The sequence below is a fragment of the Argentina silus genome (assembly GCF_951799395.1).
Source record: "Argentina silus genome assembly, chromosome: Y".
Classification (NCBI taxonomy): Eukaryota; Metazoa; Chordata; class Actinopteri; order Argentiniformes; family Argentinidae; genus Argentina; species Argentina silus.
The window spans coordinates 52,868,085-52,885,201 of record NC_139654.1 but is presented as its reverse complement, the minus strand read 5'-3'; positions in this window follow the sequence as shown (position 1 = coordinate 52,885,201).

Below are 17,117 nucleotides of genomic sequence, written 5' to 3'. Positions count from 1 at the left end.
AACATTTCAGTGACAGTGACAGAGACAGAAAGCAGAGAAGATGTGTTTACAAGGATCCATTAGAAGTCCTTTTTTATATTCTGTCTAGTATTTTATTCATATTGTATACCATTTCTGTGTAGCTCAGGACTTCATAGATGAATTTCAAGCACCAAAACAATTCATCCACATGGGTAAAGATATGTTTTCACGTGGGATTTTAAACATTTCTGAAAAACGGATTCGAAATATTCAGGTTTAGGCCTACTTACCTCTTCACACAGTGCTTTTGGGGTAAACATCAAGATACAATCAAGAAAGCTGAGTTTGTACTGAAAATATTGATATGAAACACTTGGGTAGTATTTTGTATGGAAGTGCCTTCAAATTGAGAAAGAAAAAATGTATGTAAAAATCAATAAAATACCCCTGGTCCCCAAAGGGTTAACCTGCAAAGTGAGGCCTTCTCTTTTCCCCCCATCAGAACAATGTGGGACCTGTCCATGTTTACAACCCTTGACTGATACATGTCTCTCTCTCTCTCCCTCCCTCTCTCCCTCCCTCCCTACCTCCCTCCCTCCCTCCCTCCCTCTCTCTCTCCCTCCCTATCTACCTCTTCTCCCCATCCAATCTCTCTCTCTCTCTCTTTCCCTCTTTCTCTGTCTTTTTCTCTCTCTCCCTCCCTACCCCCCTCTCCCTCTACCTCCCACCCTCTCTCCCTCTCTCCCTACCTCTCACCCTCCTTCACTCGCTCTCTCCCTCCCTTTCCTCCCTCCCTCCCTCCTCTTGCTCTCCCTCCGTGCCTCTCTCTCCCTTCCTACCTCTCTGCTACTCTACCTACCTCCCTCCCTCCCTCCTCTCCCTCCCTCCCTCCCTCTCTCTCTCTCCCTCCCTCCCTCCTCTCTCTATCCCTCCCTCCTCTCCCTCCCTCCTTTTCTCTCTCCCTCTTTCCCTCCCTCCCTATCTCCCCCTCCCTCCATTTCTCCCTCCCTCTCCTCCCTTCCTCCCTCCCTTTCTCCCTCCCTCCCTCCCGCCTGTAGTGAATGGAGTGGATGTTTTCCTGCCACCAGAGCCCAGGACCAGAGCCCAGTTCTTCCAATGTGAGTGTGTTTCTCCTGAAGTAGCTGACAGTCACTCTCTCTCTTTATCTCTCCCTCCCTCCCTCTCTCCGTTCCTCCCTCCTCTCCCTCCCTCCCTCCCTCCCTCCATTGATCCTCTCCACAAACCCTGAGACACAACTAGAGATCTCGAGGAGAGGGAGAGACTCATCAAAGACAGCCGACATATCTGACTCTCCCACCCTCTCTCTCTCTCCCTCTCTCTGCCCCTCTCTCTCTCTCCCTCTTTCTCTCCCTCTCTCTCTCTCTCCCTCCATCCCTCTCTCTTTTGATCTTCCTCTGTCCCCCTCTCTCTTCCTCCTTTCTCTCTCTCTCTCCCTCTCTCTTTCTTTCTCCTCTCTCTCTCTCCCTCTCTCTCTCTCCCTCCATCCCTCTCTCTCTTTCTCTTCCCCCATCCCCTCTCTCTCTCTCTCTTTCTTCTCACTCTCTCTCTCTCTCCACTCTCTCTCTCTCCCTCCCTCCCTCTCTTTCTCTTCCTCCTCTCTCTCTCTTTCTCTCCCCTCTCTCTCTCCCTCTCTCTTTCTCTCCCCTCTCTCTCTCTCCCTCTCTCTCTTTCTCTTCCTCCGTCCCACTCTCTCCCCCCTCTCCTCTCTCCCCTCTCTCTCTCTCTCTCTCTCTCTCTCTCCCTCCATCCCTCTCTCTCTTCCTCTGTCCCACTCTCTCCCCCCTCTCCCCTCTCTCTCTCTCTCTCTCCCTCCATCCCTCTCTCTATTCCTCCGTCCCCCTCTCTGTTCCTTCTCTCTGTCTCTCCCTCTCTTTTTCTCTCTCCCCTCTCTCTCTCTCTCTGACTCTTCTCTCCTCTCTCTCCCACTCTCTCTCTCTCCCTCCCTCCCTCTCTCTTTCTGTTCCTCCTCTCTCTCTCTCTCTCCCTCTTTCTCTCTCCTCTCTCTCTCTCTCTCTCTCCATCCCTCTCTCTCTTTCTCTTCCTCTGTCCCCCTCTCTCCCCTCTCTCTCTCTCTCCCTCTCTCTCTTTGCCTCTCTCTCTTTCTCCGTCCCACTCTCTCTTCCTCCTCTCTCTCTCTCTCTCTCTCCTCTCTCTCCCTCTCTCTCCTCCCTCTCTCTCTCTCTCTCCATCCCTCTCTCTCTTTCTCTTCCTCTGTCCCCCTCTCTCCCCTCTCTCTCTCTCTCACCCTCTCTTTCTCTCTCTCTCTCTTTCCCTCTCTCTCTTTCTCTTCCTCCGTCCCCCTCTCTCTTCCTCCTCTCTCTCTCCCTCTTTCTCCCTCTCTCACTCCCTCTCTCTCCTCTCTCTCTCTCCTTCCATCCCTTTCTCTCTTTCTCTTCCTCTGTCCCCCTCTCTCTTCCTCCTCTTTCTCTCTCTCCTCTCTTTTTCTCTCTCTCTCTCTCCCCTCTCTCTCTCTCTCTCTCTCTCCTCTCTCTCTCTCTCTCTCTCCCTCTCTCTTTTTCTCTTCCTCCCTCCCTTCCTCCCTCTGTTCTTCTCCCAGATGCCTGTGAGCTCACACTGGACCCAAACACAGCACACAGAGACCTCTCTCTGTCAGAGGAGAACAGAAAGGTGACACTGGGGAGAGAGGAGCAGCCGTATCCTGATCACCCAGAGAGATTTGACTACTATGCACAGGTGCTGTGTAGAGAGGGTCTGACTGGGCGCCGTTACTGGGAGGTAGAGTGGAGTGGGGAAGAGGCATATATAGGAGTGACATATAAAGGAATCAGCAGGAGAGGAGGGGTTTATGACTGTGTGTTGGGATTCAATGACAAGTCCTGGAGTCTGTACTGCTCTGATAACAGTTACTCCGCCTGGCACAATGAGAAGAACACTGACATACCTGTCCCCTCCTCTGGCTCCCACAGAGTAGGAGTGTATCTGGACTGGCCGGCCGGCACTCTGTCCTTCTACAGCGTCTCCTCTGACACACAGACCCTCCTGCACACATTCCACTCCACATTCACTGAGCCCCTCTACCCAGGGTTTTGGCTTAGGTGTGTGGACTGTTCAGTGACCCTGTGTAAACTATTCTCAGGGAGATCACACTGAACACCAAAGGCTCAAAGATAACGGATCAGAACATGATGCAGTTGGATAGTGGTGTGTTTTCACTGAGATGTTGGATGTACAGATGTTACCTCTCCCAGTGTCTAGTGTGTAGGGTGTAGTGTGTAGGGTGTAGTGTGTTGTGTGTAGTTATATTATTTTTTACTATATATATATATATGCATCTGATAGTAAAATAGACTGCAATAGAGTGACAAAAAATAGAAGCTTACATGTTTTTTTAGTTGTTTTGATGGAAAAGCCTCTGACAATCCAGATGAATGATTAGATGATCAAATCAGACTGATGATGAACTCTGAGAATAACACAGGAGAGAGTGTCTGTATGTATATAAGAGTTGGTTAGATTGGGTGTTTGAGTTGTGATGCTGGATTACGTTGCTGTGTGTAAGATAGTATGGTCAATTTCCATAGAAAATAAAGATTCCTAATTCCACAAAGGAAAGGCAGAGAGAGAATTAAGAGCAGGATGGCCAGTGATTGATTTGTGAAGGGAGAGTAGTGGAGATGTTTATAATTATAATAGGAGGGGAAACCAGGCCGCGACGCGATGTAGGAGACGAATGATATTGGTGATATAAGTGATTTGTATATGAGGGAGGTAACCTAGATTTGAAAGTATAAATGGCGGTCTGAAAGGACAACGAAAAACCCCTTTGCAAACGTGTTTACTTTTATAACTTGTGAATAAAAGTCTCTGAATAAAGCATCAGCTCTAGTCTTTGGCATTTTTTATGTTCAAGTTGAACTAGCAATCACAGTCAATCACACTGCTACAGTATGAACTAGCTACAGTCAATCACAATGCTACTGTATGAACTAGCTACAGTCAATCACAATGCTACTGTATGAACTAGCTACAGTCAATCACAATGCTACTATATGAACTAGCTACAGTCAATCACAATGCTACTATATGAACTAGCTACAGTCAATCACACTGCTACTGTATGAACTAGCTACAGTCCCAATGATACAATATATTAACTAGCGACTGTAGCTAGTTCGTACGGTGGCAGTGTGACTGACAGTTGCTAGAACTATCTACAATCACATGACTACTGTATGGACTAGCTACAGTCAATCACACTGCTACTGTATGAACTAGCTACAGTTAATCACACTGCTAATGTATAAATTAGCTTCAGTCAATCACATTGCTACTGTACGAACTAGCTACAGTCCCAATGATACACTATATTAACTAGCTACAGTCAATCACACTGCTACTGTATGAACTAGCTAAAGTCAATCACACTGCTACTGTATAAACTAGCTTCAGTCAATCACAATGCTACTGTATGAACTAGCTACATTCAATCACACTGCTACTGTGTGAACTAGCTACAGTCAATCACACTGCTACTGTATGAACTAGCTACAGTCAATCACACTGCAACTGTGCGAACTAGCTACAGTCAATCACACTGCTACTGTATGAATTAGCTACAGTCAATCACACTGCTACTGTATGAACTAGCTATAGTCCCAATGATACAATATATTAACTAGCGACTGTAGCTAGTTCATACGGTGGCAGTGTGACTGACAGTTGCTAGAACTAGCTACAATTACATGACTACTGTATGAACTAGCTACAGTCAATCACACTGCTACTGTATGAACTAGCTACAATCATTCACAATGCTACTGTATGAACTAGCTACAGTCAATCACACTGCTACTGTATGAACTAGCTTCAGTCAATGACAATGCTACTGTATGAACTAGCTACAGTCAATCACACTGCAACTGTGCGAACTACCTATAGTCAATCACACTGCTAATGTATGAACTAGCTACAGTCAATCATAATGCTACTGTGTGAAATAGCTACAGTCAATCACACTGCTACTCTATAAACTAGCTTCAGTCAATAACACTGCTACTGTATGAACTAGCTACAGTCAATCACACTGCTACTGTATGAATTATCTACAATCAATCACGCTGCTACTGTATGAATTAGCTACAGTCAATCATACTGCTACTGTATGAATTAGCTACAGTCCCAATGCTACTATATCATCTAGCTATAGTCAATCACACTGCTACTGTATGAACTAGCTACAGTCAATCACACTGCTACTGTATGAACTAGCTACAGTCAATCACAATGCTACTGTGTGAACTAGCTACAGTCAATCACACTGCTACTGTATGAACTAGCTACAGTCACAATGCTGCACTATATGAACTAGCTACAGTCAATCACACTGCTACTGTATGAACTAGCTACAGTCAATCACACTGCTACTGTATGAATTAGCTACAGTCAATCACACTGCTACTGTATGAAATAGCTACAGTCAATCACACTGCTACTGTATAAACTAGCTTCAGTCAATCACAATGCTACTGTATGAACTAGCTACAGTCAATCACACTGCTACTGTGTGAACTAGCTACAGTCAATCACACTGCTACTGTATGAACTAGCTACAGTCAATCACACTGCTACTATATGAATTAGCTACAGTCCCAATGCTACTGTATGAACTAGCTACAGTCAATCACACTGCTACTGTATGAACTAACTACAGTCAATCACACTGCTACTGTATGTATTAGCTACAGTAAATCACACTGCTACTGTATGAACTAGCTATAGTCCCAATGATACAATATATTAACTAGCGACTGTAGCTAGTTCATACGGTGGCAGTGTGACTGACAGTTGCTAGAACTAGCTACAATTACATGACTACTGTATGAACTAGCTACAGTCAATCACACTGCTACTGTATGAACTAGCTACAATCATTCACAATGCTACTGTATGAACTAGCTACAGTCAATCACACTGCTACTGTATAAACTAGCTTCAGTCAATCACAATGCTACTGTATGAACTACCTACAGTCAATCACACTGCAACTGTACGAACTACCTATAGTCAATCACACTGCTAATGTATGAACTAGCTACAGTCAATCATAATGCTACTGTATGAACTAGCTACAGTCAATCACACTGCTACTGTATGAACTAGCTACAGTCAATCACACTGCTTCTGTATGAACTAGCGACAATCAATCACACTGCTACTGTATGAAATAGCTAAAGTCCCAATGCTACACTATATGAACTAGCTACAGTCAATCACACTGCTACTGTATGAAATAGCTACATCAATCACACTTCATCTGTAGGAACTAGCTACAGTCAATCACACTGCTACTGTATAAACTAGCTACAGTCAATCACACTGCTACTGTATGAACTAGCTACAGTCAATCACACTGCTACTGTATGAAATAGCTACAGTCCCAATGCTACACTATATGAACTAGCTACAGTCAATCACACTGCTACTGTATAAACTAGCTACAGTCAATCACACTGCTACTGTATGAACTAGCTACAGTCAATCACACTGCTACTGCATGAACTAGCTACAGTCATTCACAATGCTACTGTATGAACTAGCTACAGTCAATCACACTGCTACTGTATAAACTAGCTTCAGTCAATCACACTGCTACTGTATGAACTACCTACAGTCAATCACACTGCTACTGTATGAACTAGCTACAATCAATCACACTGCTACTGTATGAAATAGCTACAGTCCCAATGCTACACTATATGAACTAGCTACAGTCAATCACACTGCTACTGTAAGAACTAGCTACATTCCCAATGCTGCACTATATGAACTAGCTACAGCCAATCACACTGCTACTGTATGAACTAGCTACAGTCAATCACACTGCTACTGTATGAACTAGCTACAGTCAACCACACTGCTACTGTATCAACTAGCTACAGTCCCAATGATACACTATATTAACTAGCGACTGTAGCTATTTCATACAGTAGCAATGTGACTGACTATCGCTAGAACTAGCTACAATTACATGACTACTGTATGAACTAGCTACAGTCAATCACACTGCTACTGTATGAACACTATATGAACTAGCTACAGTCAATCACACTGCTCCTGTATAAACTAGCTACAGTCAATCACACTGCTACTGTATGAACTAGCTACAATCAATCACACTGCTACTGTATGAAATAGCTACATTCCCAATGATGCACTATATGAACTAGCTACAGTCAATCACACTGCTACTGTATGAACTAGCTACAGTCAATCACACTGCTACTGTATGAACTAGCTACAGCCAATCACACTGCTACTGTATGAACTAGCTACAGTCAATCACAATGCTACTGTATGAACTAGCTCCAGTCAATCACACTGCTACTGTATGAACTAGCTACAGCCAATCACACTGCTACTGTATGAACTAGCTTCAGTCAATCACACTGCTACTGTATGAACTACCTACAGTCAATCACACTGCTACTGTATGAACTAGCTACAATCAATCACACTGCTACTGTATGAAATAGCTACAGTCCCAATGCTACACTATATGAACTAGCTACAGTCAATCACACTGCTACTGTATGAACTAGCTACATTCCCAATGCTGCACTATATGAACTAGCTACAGCCAATCACACTGCTACTGTATGAACTAGCTACAGTCAATCACACTGCTACTGTATGAACTAGCTACAGTCAATCACACTGCTACTGTATGAACTAGCTACAGTCAATCACACTGCTACTGTATGAAATAGCTAAAGTCCCAATGCTACACTATATGAACTAGCTACAGTCAATCACACTGCTACTGTATGAAATAGCTACAGTCAACCACATTGCTACTGTATGAACTAGCTTATTCAATCACACTTCATCTGTAGGAACTAGCTACAGTCAATCACACTGCTACTGTATAAACTAGCTACAGTCAATCACACTGCTACTGTATGAACTAGCTACAGTCAATCACACTGCTACTGTATGAAATAGCTACAGTCCCAATGCTACACTATATGAACTAGCTACAGTCAATCACACTGCTACTGTATAAACTAGCTACAGTCAATCACACTGCTACTGTATGAACTAGCTACAATCAATCACACTGCTACTGTATGAAATAGCTACATTCCCAATGATGCACTATATGAACTAGCTACAGTCAATCACACTGCTACTGTATGAACTAGCTACAGTCAATCACACTGCTACTGTATGAACTAGCTACAGCCAATCACACTGCTACTGTATGAACTAGCTACAGTCAATCACACTGCTACTGTATGAACTAGCTACAGTCAACCACACTGCTACTGTATCAACTAGCTACAGTCCCAATGATACACTATATTAACTAGCGACTGTAGCTATTTCATACAGTAGCAGTGTGACTGACTATCGCTAGAACTAGCTACAATTACATGACTACTGTATGAACTAGCTACAGTCAATCACACTGCTACTGCATGAACTAGCTACAGTCATTCACAATGCTACTGTATGAACTAGCTACAGTCAATCACACTGCTACTGTATAAACTAGCTTCAGTCAATCACACTGCTACTGTATGAACTACCTACAGTCAATCACACTGCTACTGTATGAACTAGCTACAATCAATCACACTGCTACTGTATGAAATAGCTACAGTCCCAATGCTACACTATATGAACTAGCTACAGTCAATCACACTGCTACTGTAAGAACTAGCTACATTCCCAATGCTGCACTATATGAACTAGCTACAGCCAATCACACTGCTACTGTATGAACTAGCTACAATCATTCACAATGCTACTGTATGAACTAGCTACAGTCAATCACACTGCTTCTGTATGAACTAGCTACAATCAATCACACTGTTACTGTATGAAATAGCTACAGTCCCAATGCTACACTATATGAACTAGCTACAGTCAATCACACTGCTACTGTATGAACTAGCTACAGTCAACCACATTGCTACTGTATGAACTAGCTACATCAATCACACTTCATCTGTAGGAACTAGCTACAGTCAATCACACTGCTACTGTATGAACTAGCTACAGTCAATCACACTGCTACTGTATGAAATAGCTACATTCCCAATGCTGCACTATATGAACTAGCTACAGTCAATCACACTGCTACTGCATGAACTAGCTACAGTAATTCACAATGCTACTGTATGAACTAGCTACAGTCAATCACACTGCTACTGTATAAACTAGCTTCAGTCAATCACACTGCTACTGTATGAACTAGCTACAGTCAATCATAATGCTACTGTATGAACTAGCTACAGTCAATCACACTGCTACTGTATGAACTAGCTACAGTCAACCACATTGCTACTGTATGAACTAGCTACATCAATCACACTTCATCTGTAGGAACTAGCTACAGTCAACCACACTGCTACTGTATCAACTAGCTACAGTCCCAATGATACACTATATTAACTAGCGACTGTAGCTATTTCATACAGTAGCAATGTGACTGACTATCGCTAGAACTAGCTACAATTACATGACTACTGTATCAACTAGCTACAGTCAATCACACTGCTACTGTATGAACACTATATGAACTAGCTACAGTCAATCACACTGCTACTGTATAAACTAGCTACAGTCAATCACACTGCTACTGTATGAACTAGCTACAATCAATCACACTGCTACTGTATGAAATAGCTACATTCCCAATGATGCACTATATGAACTAGCTACAGTCAATCACACTGCTACTGTATGAACTAGCTACAGTCAATCACACTGCTACTGTATGAACTAGCTACAGCCAATCACACTGCTACTGTATGAACTAGCTTCAGTCAATCACACTGCTACTGTATGAACTACCTACAGTCAATCACACTGCTACTGTATGAACTAGCTACAATCAATCACACTGCTACTGTATGAAATAGCTACAGTCCCAATGCTACACTATATGAACTAGCTACAGTCAATCACACTGCTACTGTATGAACTAGCTACATTCCCAATGCTGCACTATATGAACTAGCTACAGCCAATCACACTGCTACTGTATGAACTAGCTACAGTCAATCACACTGCTACTGTATGAACTAGCTACAGTCAACCACACTGCTACTGTATCAACTAGCTACAGTCCCAATGATACACTATATTAACTAGCGACTGTAGCTATTTCATACAGTAGCAATGTGACTGACTATCGCTAGAACTAGCTACAATTACATGACTACTGTATGAACTAGCTACAGTCAATCACACTGCTACTGTATGAACTAGCTACAATCATTCACAATGCTACTGTATGAACTAGCTACAGTCAATCACACTGCTTCTGTATGAACTAGCTACAATCAATCACACTGTTACTGTATGAAATAGCTACAGTCCCAATGCTACACTATATGAACTAGCTACAGTCAATCACACTGCTACTGTATGAACTAGCTACAGTCAACCACATTGCTACTGTATGAACTAGCTACATCAATCACACTTCATCTGTAGGAACTAGCTACAGTCAATCACACTGCTACTGTATGAACTAGCTACAGTCAATCACACTGCTACTGTATGAAATAGCTACATTCCCAATGCTGCACTATATGAACTAGCTACAGCCAATCACACTGCTACTGTATGAACTAGCTACAGTCAATCACACTGCTACTGTATGAACTAGCTACAGTCAACCACACTGCTACTGTATCAACTAGCTACAGTCCCAATGATACACTATATTAACTAGCGACTGTAGCTATTTCATACAGTAGCAGTGTGACTGACTATCGCTAGAACTAGCTACAATTACATGACTACTGTATGAACTAGCTACTGTCAATCACACTGCTACTGTATGAACTAGCTACAGTCAATCACACTGCTACTGTATGAACTAGCTTCAGTCATTCACAATGTTACTGTATGAACTAGCTACAGTCAATCACACTGCTACTGCATGAACTAGCTACAGTAATTCACAATGCTACTGTATGAACTAGCTACAGTCAATCACACTGCTACTGTATAAACTAGCTTCAGTCAATCACACTGCTACTGTATGAACTAGCTACAGTCAATCATAATGCTACTGTATGAACTAGCTACAGTCAATCACACTGCTACTGTATGAACTAGCTACAGTCAACCACATTGCTACTGTATGAACTAGCTACATCAATCACACTTCATCTGTAGGAACTAGCTACAGTCAACCACACTGCTACTGTATCAACTAGCTACAGTCCCAATGATACACTATATTAACTAGCGACTGTAGCTATTTCATACAGTAGCAGTGTGACTGACTATCGCTAGAACTAGCTACAATTACATGACTACTGTATGAACTAGCTACAGTCAATCACACTGCTACTGTATGAACTAGCTACAGTCAATCACACTGCTACTGTATGAACTAGCTACAGTCAATCACACTGCTACTGTATGAACTAACTTCAGTCATTCACAATGCTACTGTATGAACTAGCTACAGTCAATCACACTGCTACTGCATGAACTAGCTACAGTAATTCACACTGCTACTGTATGAAATAGCTACAGTCCCAATGCTACACTATATGAACTAGCTACAGTCAATCACACTGCTACTGTATGAACTAGCTACATTCCCAATACTGCACTATATGAACTAGCTACAGCCAATCACACTGCTACTGTATGAACTAGCTACAGTCAATCACACTGCTACTGTATGAACTAGCTACAGTCAACCACACTGCTACTGTATCAACTAGCTACAGTCCCAATGATACACTATATTAACTAGCGACTGTAGCTATTTCATACAGTAGCAATGTGACTGACTATCGCTAGAACTAGCTACAATTACATGACTACTGTATGAACTAGCTACAGTCAATCACACTGCTACTGTATGAACTAGCTACAATCATTCACAATGCTACTGTATGAACTAGCTACAGTCAATCACACTGCTACTGTATGAACTAGCTACAGTCAATCACACTGCTTCTGTATGAACTAGCTACAATCAATCACACTGCTACTGTATAAACTAGCTTCAGTCAATCACAATGCTACTGTATGAACTAGCTACAGTCAATCACACTGCAACTGTACGAACTAGCTACAGTCAATCACACTGCTAATGTATGAACTAGCTACAGTCAATCACACTGCTACTGTATGAACTAGCTACAGTCAATCACACTGCTTCTGTATGAACTAGCTACAATCAATCACACTGCTACTGTATGAAATAGCTACAGTCCCAATGCTACACTATATGAACTAGCTACAGTCAATCACACTGCTACTGTATGAAATAGCTACATTCCCAATGCTGCACTATATGAACTAGCTACAGCCAATCACACTGCTACTGTATGAACTAGCTACAGTCAATCACACTGCTACTGTATGAACTAGCTACAGTCCCAATGATACACTATATTAACTAGCGACTGTAGCTATTTCATACAGTAGCAGTGTGACTGACTATCGCTAGAACTAGCTACAATTACATGACTACTGTATGAACTAGCTACAGTCAATCACACTGCTACTGTATGAACTAGCTACAGTCAATCACACTGCTACTGTATGAACTAGCTACAGTCAATCACACTGCTACTGTATGAACTAGCTTCAGTCATTCACAATGCTACTGTATGAACTAGCTACAGTCAATCACACTGCTACTGCATGAACTAGCTACAGTAATTCACAATGCTACTGTATGAACTAGCTACAGTCAATCACACTGCTACTGTATAAACTAGCTTCAGTCAATCACACTGCTACTGTATGAACTAGCTACAGTCAATCATAATGCTACTGTATGAACTAGCTACAGTCAATCACACTGCTACTGTATGAACTACCTACAGTCAATCACACTGCTTCTGTATGAACTAGCTACAATCAATCACACTGCTTCTGTATGAAATAGCTACAGTCCCAATGCTACACTATATGAACTAGCTACAGTCAATCACACTGCTACTGTATGAACTAGCTACAGTCAACCACATTGCTACTGTATGAACTAGCTACATCAATCACACTTCATCTGTAGGAACTAGCTACAGTCAACCACACTGCTACTGTATCAACTAGCTACAGTCCCAATGATACACTATATTAACTAGCGACTGTAGCTATTTCATACAGTAGCAGTGTGACTGACTATCGCTAGAACTAGCTACAATTACATGACTACTGTATGAACTAGCTACAGTCAATCACACTGCTACTGTATGAACTAGCTACAGTCAATCACACTGCTACTGTATGAACTAACTTCAGTCATTCACAATGCTACTGTATGAACTAGCTACAGTCAATCACACTGCTACTGCATGAACTAGCTACAGTAATTCACACTGCTACTGTATGAAATAGCTACAGTCCCAATGCTACACTATATGAACTAGCTACAGTCAATCACACTGCTACTGTATGAACTAGCTACATTCCCAATACTGCACTATATGAACTAGCTACAGCCAATCACACTGCTACTGTATGAACTAGCTACAGTCAATCACACTGCTACTGTATGAACTAGCTACAGTCAACCACACTGCTACTGTATCAACTAGCTACAGTCCCAATGATACACTATATTTACTAGCGACTGTAGCTATTTCATACAGTAGCAATGTGACTGACTATCGCTAGAACTAGCTACAATTACATGACTACTGTATGAACTAGCTACAGTCAATCACACTGCTACTGTATGAACTAGCTACAATCATTCACAATGCTACTGTATGAACTAGGTACAGTCAATCACACTGCTACTGTATGAACTAGCTACAGTCAATCACACTGCTTCTGTATGAACTAGCTACAATCAATCACACTGCTACTGTATAAACTAGCTTCAGTCAATCACAATGCTACTGTATGAACTAGCTACAGTCAATCACACTGCAACTGTACGAACTAGCTACAGTCAATCACACTGCTAATGTATGAACTAGCTACAGTCAATCACACTGCTACTGTATGAACTAGCTACAGTCAATCACACTGCTTCTGTATGAACTAGCTACAATCAATCACACTGCTACTGTATGAAATAGCTACAGTCCCAATGCTACACTATATGAACTAGCTACAGTCAATCACACTGCTACTGTATGAACTAGCTACAGTCAACCACATTGCTACTGTATGAACTAGCTACATCAATCACACTTCATCTGTAGGAACTAGCTACAGTCAATCACACTGCTACTGTATGAACTAGCTACAGTCAATCACACTGCTACTGTATGAACTAGCTACAGTCAATCACACTGCTACTGTATGAAATAGCTACATTTTCAATGCTGCACTATATGAACTAGCTACAGCCAATCACACTGCTACTGTATGAACTAGCTACAGTCAATCACACTGCTACTGTATGAACTAGCTACAGTCAACCACACTGCTACTGTATCAACTAGCTACAGTCCCAATGATACACTATATTAACTAGCGACTGTAGCTATTTCATACAGTAGCAGTGTGACTGACTATCGCTAGAACTAGCTACAATTACATGACTACTGTATGAACTAGCTACAGTCAATCACACTGCTACTGTATGAACTAGCTACAGTCAATCACACTGCTACTGTATGAACTAGCTACAGTCAATCACACTGCTACTGTATGAACTAGCTTCAGTCATTCACAATGCTACTGTATGAACTAGCTACAGTCAATCACACTGCTACTGCATGAACTAGCTACAGTAATTCACAATGCTACTGTATGAACTAGCTACAGTCAATCACACTGCTACTGTATAAACTAGCTTCAGTCAATCACACTGCTACTGTATGAACTAGCTACAGTCAATCATAATGCTACTGTATGAACTAGCTACAGTCAATCACACTGCTACTGTATGAACTAGCTACAGTCAATCACACTGCTTCTGTATGAACTAGCTACAATCAATCACACTGCTTCTGTATGAAATAGCTACAGTCCCAATGCTACACTATATGAACTAGCTACAGTCAATCACACTGCTACTGTATGAACTAGCTACAGTCAACCACATTGCTACTGTATGAACTAGCTACATCAATCACACTTCATCTGTAGGAACTAGCTACAGTCAACCACACTGCTACTGTATCAACTAGCTACAGTCCCAATGATACACTATATTAACTAGCGACTGTAGCTATTTCATACAGTAGCAGTGTGACTGACTATCGCTAGAACTAGCTACAATTACATGACTACTGTATGAACTAGCTACAGTCAATCACACTGCTACTGTATGAACTAGCTACAGTCAATCACACTGCTACTGTATGAACTAACTTCAGTCATTCACAATGCTACTGTATGAACTAGCTACAGTCAATCACACTGCTACTGCATGAACTAGCTACAGTAATTCACAATGCTACTGTATGAACTAGCTACAGTCAATCACACTGCTACTGTATAAACTAGCTTCAGTCAATCACACTGCTACTGTATGAACTAGCTACAGTCAATCATAATGCTACTGTATGAACTAGCTACAGTCAATCACACTGCTACTGTATGAACTAGCTACAGTCAATCACACTGCTTCTGTATGAACTAGCTACAATCAATCACACTGCTACTGTATGAAATAGCTACAGTCCCAATGCTACACTATATGAACTAGCTACAGCCAATCACACTGCTACTGTATGAACTAGCTACAGTCAATCACACTGCTACTGTATGAACTAGCTACAGTCAATCACACTGCTACTGTATGAACTAGCTACAGTCAATCACACTGCTTCTGTATGAACTAGCGACAATCAATCACACTGCTACTGTATGAAATAGCTAAAGTCCCAATGCTACACTATATGAACTAGCTACAGTCAATCACACTGCTACTGTATGAAATAGCTACAGTCAACCACATTGCTACTGTATGAACTAGCTACATCAATCACACTTCATCTGTAGGAACTAGCTACAGTCAATCACACTGCTACTGTATAAACTAGCTACAGTCAATCACACTGCTACTGTATGAACTAGCTACAGTCAATCACACTGCTACTGTATGAAATAGCTACAGTCCCAATGCTACACTATATGAACTAGCTACAGTCAATCACACTGCTACTGTATAAACTAGCTACAGTCAATCACACTGCTACTGTATGAACTAGCTACAATCAATCACACTGCTACTGTATGAAATAGCTACATTCCCAATGATGCACTATATGAACTAGCTACAGTCAATCACACTGCTACTGTATGAACTAGCTACAGTCAATCACACTGCTACTGTATGAACTAGCTACAGCCAATCACACTGCTACTGTATGAACTAGCTACAGTCAATCACACTGCTACTGTATGAACTAGCCACAGTCAACCACACTGCTACTGTATCAACTAGCTACAGTCCCAATGATACACTATATTAACTAGCGACTGTAGCTATTTCATACAGTAGCAGTGTGACTGACTATCGCTAGAACTAGCTACAATTACATGACTACTGTATGAACTAGCTACAGTCAATCACACTGCTACTGCATGAACTAGCTACAGTCATTCACAATGCTACTGTATGAACTAGCTACAGTCAATCACACTGCTACTGTATAAACTAGCTTCAGTCAATCACACTGCTACTGTATGAACTACCTACAGTCAATCACACTGCTACTGTATGAACTAGCTACAATCAATCACACTGCTACTGTATGAAATAGCTACAGTCCCAATGCTACACTATATGAACTAGCTACAGCCAATCACACTGCTACTGTATGAACTAGCTACAGTCAATCACACTGCTACTGTATGAACTAGCTACAGTCAACCACACTGCTACTGTATCAACTAGCTACAGTCCCAATGATACACTATATTAACTAGCGACTGTAGCTATTTCATACAGTAGCAATGTGACTGACTATCGCTAGAACTAGCTACAATTACATGACTACTGTATGAACTAGCTACAGTCAATCACACTGCTACTGTATGAACACTATATGAACTAGCTACAGTCAATCACACTGCTACTGTATAAACTAGCTACAGTCAATCACACTGCTACTGTATGAACTAGCTACAATCAATCACACTGCTACTGTATGAAATAGCTACAGTCCCAATGCTACACTATATGAACTAGCTACAGTCAATCACACTGCTACTGTATGAACTAG